Genomic DNA, 7,425 nt, shown 5'->3' on the forward strand with positions numbered 1-7,425 from the left:
TAACAATTTTTCCTTATTGTGATATGTCTGTTCAACCCTTCATACGTCCCTATAGCGCAACGCACAACCTATTTGTTTACTTTATTGGTATCAACAGTTCCTTAACAATCTTTACACTTAATCTATCGCTTTCTCCACTCTTTACACTTAATCTATCGCTTTCTCTCTTTTCGCCCTTACTTGCATCCCTTGTACCTCTCCCTTCTTTCTCTGTCGACCTTTCTTTCTGTTCTCTTTCTTTCTACCTCTACTCTTACTCTATGTTTTTCTCCACTCTTACTCTATCTTCTCACACTTGCATGCCTCCCTTTTACCTTTCTCCTCACTCTCTTTCACACTGTTTCTGGCTAGGCTTGAAAAAGGCGCATAAATATATATATACATACGCGCGATATAAGTATTATACCTTTCCGACACATTGATAAAGATAAATCAACCAAGTCGGCCAGCTATGTATGGTACTGAAGAACAAGTGCACACTGCATGCAATTAATTGGAATATTTTTGAGAAATCTATGCCTTATATAAATATAAAATTTCTTTTGCTGAACTGGAAGAAAGGATCCTCTCTGTAGTGGGTGGCTCTCTGAGAGTTTGACGCCCTCTCTGTCATATTATCCTACTCCAGCTGGATTAATTATGATATCTACGGACAAACGGGACCATAATCTTTGTTTTCTTCCGTTTGTTTTCTTTCTTCTCGTTCCACACTTTGCTATCGCCTTCTTCGTGCTTTTTCCTCCCATTTCTTTTCATATTTTCTGAAAGAGCATCGTCCGGGTTTTCAAATTTTCAACTAAGTGTAACAGCAGGCACTGATCCTGAACCATTTCCTAAAAGTACATGGTATGTTATATAAATCCGTCAAAGTATTGTATTTCTACACCATAAATCTCCTTGTAGCTCTGCTTTAAATTGTATATATATATATATATATATATATATATATATATATATATATATATATACATATATATATACATATATATATACATATATATATACATAAATACAAACATATATATATATATATATATATATATATATATATATATACATATATATATATATACATATATATACACATATATATATATATATATATATACATATATATATACATATACATACATCTATATATTTTTACATTTATATGCGTGTTTCTATATATATGTGTGTATGTGTGTTTATGAACGGGAAATAAAACAAAAATTCTGCAATAAATTTCCAATAAATTTCCAAAATAAGTAGAAATTAGCTATGTCCAGAAAAGTAGTTTATAGTTATTACAGGGCGTCACATATCTGTCAACATTCAATAATTTCCATCCGGCGTATTTCAGCTGTTTTGAAAAGTAATGATGTTTTGTCCAGTTAACTATAAATGTTACTGAATATTACCATTGCACAGATTATAAGCATCATCGACGATCATATATAAAGTATATATACATATATATATACATACATCAACGATGACACGCACATTCGTGAAGCGTTCCATATTTTTTTAATAGGCGTAAGAGTGGCTGTGTGGTAAGTAGTTTACGAACCACATGGTTCCTGGTTCAGTCCCACTGTGTGACACCTTGGGCAAGTGTCTTCTACTATTGCCTCGGGTCGACCAAATCCTTGTGAGTGGATTTCTTTGACGGAAACTGAAAGAAGCCCGTCGTATATATGTATATATATGTGTGTGTGTGTGTATGTTTGTATTTGTCCCCCCACCACCGTCACTTGACAACCGATGCTGGTGTGTTTACGTCACCGTAACCTAGCGTTTCGGCAAAAGCGACCAACAGAATAAGTACTAGGCTTACAAAGAATAAGTCCTGGGGTCGATTTGCTCGACTAAAGGCGGTGCTCCAGTATGGCTACACTCAAATGACTGAAACAAGTAAAATAAAATAAAATATAATATGTAACATACATCATATATGTGTGTGTGTATGTTTGTGTGTGTGTGTTAATGCGTGTGTGTGTTTGAGTGTATGTGAGTGTAGAGTAGTGTATACTGGTGCGTGTATGAAACTAAAAATAGATGGCGGACGCGTGAAGCCCACAAGCAGGATATTTCGATAGTTGTCTCCATGCTAGACAAGGCTGAAAGCTATCTGATGTCCTCGAAACAATACATCATAACTCGAATTGATGTTGAGGGAATGCGGGCGTTATTAGTGATAGTCTGATATTTAAAAGCTTACAGCAGTATAAATGCTAAGTAAATTGTTTGTTCAATTTGGAAACACTAATGGTATATGCAGGAGCACTGAATTACCTCTTTTTCCCTCTTCATTATATATGTAGACGTCTCAAAAGTGACAGCGAATACAAAGTGGTGCAGGCGTTACTAGAAATAATAGTCAACACAACTCAATAGTCACAAATGCTAAATCTTGACTTACAATGTAGTTATGTTCTCTAGCGGACATAGCCAGATCACCAGTGGTCTCGAATTTCGATTCAGAGCATCTTAATTCTTACCTACGGGTAGCACCACTATTACATACTCTAGAATTTTCACCGTTAGGTCTTATATCATTACCTTCTGAGAACAAAGTAAAATATTTTAGCACACTAAACACACATGAACATACATTCGCACTTGTACTCAAACATGAGTTTAAAGATTTAGTCCTCAAAGGAAGAAAAGAATAACCCTATATGCATATCAACCATAAACAGATACCAATCCTTCAAACCCTGCTACGTATATGTTAACCCAACAGACTTTTTCTGTTTAAAAGGTAACTCTGGTATTTCGGAATGAAGGGGCAGCACGCTTGATAAATCCCTAGCGTAAATGTCTCCTGCAACGATGTTTCGTCATTTTTCACAGCACTTACAAAAGGGATAGGACAATTTTTCACCTCTAGTAATAAAGATCATTCGTCATCTCGGAGGATCATGTATATTAGCACCTCTCTTCTCTAATGTCGGGTTATGTAATATGCAGTGCAAAACCGATGTGTGAAATTGACTGTAAACGCATCTATGACTATATGCTATGATTAATATTAAACGCGTGCGCGCACGAACACACTATGTTAATATATTAACACACTATGTTAATATATATTACTCGACTTCTTGAGCATTGCGGATAAAGAAACAACTGAGCTCAAACGAAGTTTCAGCTCTCTACAATTTTGAAATAAGAAATATTTCTGAATTAAGAATTCATTTATGGAAAGAAGTAGTAATATACATATATACTTACTCACTCACACTGTTATGCATATACTTACATAGATAAACAAATGCAGAGTGTAAGAAGGAAAAGTAAGAATATATGATGTTTTGATATTTATATGTTTTGAAAGTATATGTTATTTTATATAAACATAAACTCGTTAGAGCAAACATTGTAGCTGTACCAGTGCACAATATGCCAAACTGTGTTTGTTGACATAAGGAAATTTTAGAAGCTCTTTGGAAGCCATAGACTTTTATTTGATGAGCAAACAGAAATGTTTATCGATTTTTCATGAAGTAGAGGAATGGAAAAAATATGTGATAAGATGCAGAATAACATAAATTGAAAATACATAACTTGATTTTTAATAATCCTATAGATATATTTGTGATAATTTTCACTTATTTTCAATTTTCTCATGTACTGAAAAAAAATTTGTAATAAATATTAGACGGAAACTGTTGAATCCACTTAAAAATTATATATAATCGAAATTGGTTGGTTTCATGTATAACATGTTTTGTGTTTTATAATAATGTTCATAAAGTATTATTATACTTTATGGTATTTATTTATTAATTTAAGCTGGAATATTTATGGTACCTAAGGGTATTACTGGCTCCGAGACTGCTTTGATTCAGGCCTTCAACGTTCTTCTGATAAGGTAAAACAGTACTACATAACTGTATATTTGGCGTTCACATATTCTATCAAGTGAATGTTGTAGAAGATAGTTCTTAACTCTATGTGATGGGATAGTCATGCATGAAATATCATTGATCACATGTGAACTCCTCTAAGGCATTAATACAGCGTTGCAACGACAGTATAGCTAACTTTTACATAATAATAATAACGATGCAACTACATCAATGTATTATATACTAGAACACGTAACGCTAAAAGTTTTATGTCCGAAAGTAACAGAATACAAGTAAGAAAGGATAAACATATTTAACAAATAATATTGCTCTCTTGAAAAAAGTCACAGAAACATTCAAATATAGTGGAACATGAGTAGGAGTGTTGTGGTGTTCATGATGTTTCTGAAAGTATTAGATGGCATAAAAGAGCGGTAGACAACAAGTTGATGTGGAAGCCTTTACTCGTCCTTTGGCCAGAAAAATATAGGAGGCACATCTTTCTGAAGTAATTATTGACTGACTGCATTAAAGAAGTGCAGCTTAGATCATCTGGTTGTGGTTACCATGAATGTAATAACATATATGTTCATCATTGCTAGAATAATATAAATTTCATTACAATTCTCACCTGCCATGTACGAGATGGGTGTAAACAACAACGGCAACAGGAAGAATAACGCTAGCATCAACAAAATCAACAACGGCAACAATGGTTATAACGACAAGAATAACAACCAACGATTGGAAAATTTCTCTTTATATTAAGACGTATATAGGGAACAATATGTATGTTTTTGAGAATACGTGTATCTGATAATCAGCGGTAGATGCTGAAACCCAAGATCAACATAACATTAAATGAAAAAATATTCGCACTGCTTTGTATCTAGTACTATATATATATATATATATATATATATATACTAGCAGTATCACCCGGTGTTGCTTGGATTTGTTTCGAACCTTAAGAATTTAAATTTTTGAAAAGTAAAGATTTTGCCTTGTGCAACTTGTTATTCTCTTCAAGTGAACCTTTTTTCCAGTTGAAATACACCGAAAAATGGTGACACAGCAGTCAAAAATCGTAGAAAATAGGGATTTTCATAGAAAAAAAGCACCCTTTTGATGTAAATAATTTTTGGTGCTAACATGGTCGGATTTGAATTTTATCTTCTACAGAATGAAGAGCAAGCCTTCTTCTATCATACTCTCAATTTTGGTAACTTGCGCTGCAGGGTCTCGAAGGAGATAGTGTTAGTTGAAGGCTACCAAACCTGCCACACACAGACAACTTCAGCTTTATATATATAGATTTGCTACACACTACATTCCATCCTTAATAATGAAACTTGGTAGATCCAAAAGTTAAACACACAGACACACACAGATACACACACAGACACACAAGTTGAGTTTTATATATATAGATTTCTCAACGGGGATTTCAAGGGAGAGTTTCAGGGAGTCGCTGGCGATGTATCGTGATGATCAAAAATCCGGGCTGCTAAAATTTGGTTAAAGTGATTCAAACTGCAGACTCAACGCAAAATGGTCACATTTAATTCAAAGCGTTAAAAATGTTATGAAAACAATTGGTATGTGTTCACAAAGTCCAAACGATTAATACGAAAAAACCCTCCATGCTACATCCCGAAAATTCATTTCTTTGCCGAATTTCTACAATGTTTACGGCGATTCGTTTTTATATCTTGATTTTTTATATTTAATGCAATTTACGCATGCTTGCACGCGTGGTGAATTTCGGAACAAAAATAGCGCAGTTCAATTTTCATTCGCCTAAACTTTAAGTGACCCATTTTTGGTGGTTCTACGATTTGTTGGCTAGGAGGAAATGTGCCGGGAAGTTAAACACACAAACACACACAGATACACACACAGACACACAAGTTGAGTTATATATATATATATATATATATATATATATATATATATATCGATAGATAGAGAGATAGATAGAGAGATAGATAGATAGATATATACATACATACATACATACATACATACATACATACATACATACATACATACATACATACATACATATATTAGCTCATAAGTAAACAAACATAAGTTTGTTTTTGAAGCTTTGAAAATGTAATGAACCATTGGTATCGGTAAGGGTAGAAAGGAACAATAAAAACTGTCCACCACAACAAGGTAATATGTACCCTTAAGTGGACCTGCGTAATGAACATGCATTGTGGACCTTGCATCATCTATTTTTAGCCACGGTTGCCATTTAGCGGCAGGCGCTGTTGCAGCTAAGGCATGCTTTCACCGATTCTTCAATGTCCATTTTTGGCCAGTGTACATAACTTCTCGTTAACGATTTTATTCTCGAAATCCCTGAGAGACCAATATGAAATTCCTTTAATAATTGCTTCTATAGTGCGGCTGGCACTACGACTCTTTGTGCATGCATCAATACATTGTCACAAATTGAGAAACGGTTCGCATTTGTTTGCGCATATTTTTATCTCATTTAACCTTCAGCATTTCTTACATCTTTCTATTGAATTTATCGTTTTCTGCTGGAGCGACTTTTAAACCAAATGGCAAACTTTCGTATTTATACTGTCCTTTATGTATGTTACTTGTTAGGTATTTAAAGCATTCATCGTCTTCTGTAATTTGTAGGTACGCGTCAGAGAGATCCAATTTGAAAGTATCTTGCCACCTTTTAATTTCGCAAAGCATGCTCCATAGTAGGTAGCTAATAGCGACACGTTTACAGAAATTCGTTTAAACCAGTGGGAAAATCAGCGTACATTCTGATTTTATTATTCTTTTGCTTAACGTACACACTTGGTGATGACCATTGACTATATTCAACTTTTTAGGTAACTCCAATTTGCCTGGTCTCTCCCAAACTCTTAGTTTATTTGTTCTAACATTGCGAACGGCACAGTTCCTTTTTGTTTAAATGCCGGTGTGGAGTTTTCTTTTATTTGTGCCTTCGTTTTGGTGCACAGACCTAATTTATCAGACAGAACATAAGAATAAATATTGTTTAATTCTTTTCCAGTTCGTCTGACCACTTATTTGTACTGGAGAAAAAAAAAACATTCACATTTTTACAGAAAAGATCCAAGGGAAAGTTCTATAGGTTAAATAATTTCATCCAGTTTGAACCGAATTACTTTGTAGTATCATTTAACACAAAATCTTTAGCTCTTAAAGTTTTTTTTTCACGAAACGTAATGTTATATATCATCTTAAAATATCAACTTAAAATAGGTCATTTTTTGGGAACACTATGGGCAATTTTTTAATATTCATTTAATTTAGGTCTCCCGATTTTTTCCACCTTGCGTTAATTATTGAGATATCACTGCCTGCCTGTATCCAACTGTAACTTTACGCTTGTGTTATTAATTCTTACGTACATAAATTTCCTTCGAAGTACGTTCTTATGTTTTTATCAGTGTTAACATGTTTACGTGATTCTTTCTGTTGAGACGTTATTTAGGCTCTTTTATGGCCTATTTCACCACACTTGAAGTAACCCATATTTTTAAATGGTCACTTATTTTTAAAATGTAGACCACCGCATCCATAACATAGA

At 33.8% G+C, this 7,425-nt stretch overlaps 1 pseudogene; it reads left to right on the forward strand.

The window, feature by feature from the left end:
* The window catches only part of LOC115224897, a 15,678-nt pseudogene extending 8,463 nt beyond the window's left edge, over positions 1-7,215 (forward strand).
* Positions 7,216-7,425: the final 210 nt, after the last annotated feature.

Source organism: Octopus sinensis, linkage group LG2 (genome assembly GCF_006345805.1).
Source record: "Octopus sinensis linkage group LG2, ASM634580v1, whole genome shotgun sequence".
In the NCBI taxonomy this organism is placed as follows: Eukaryota; Metazoa; Mollusca; class Cephalopoda; order Octopoda; family Octopodidae; genus Octopus; species Octopus sinensis.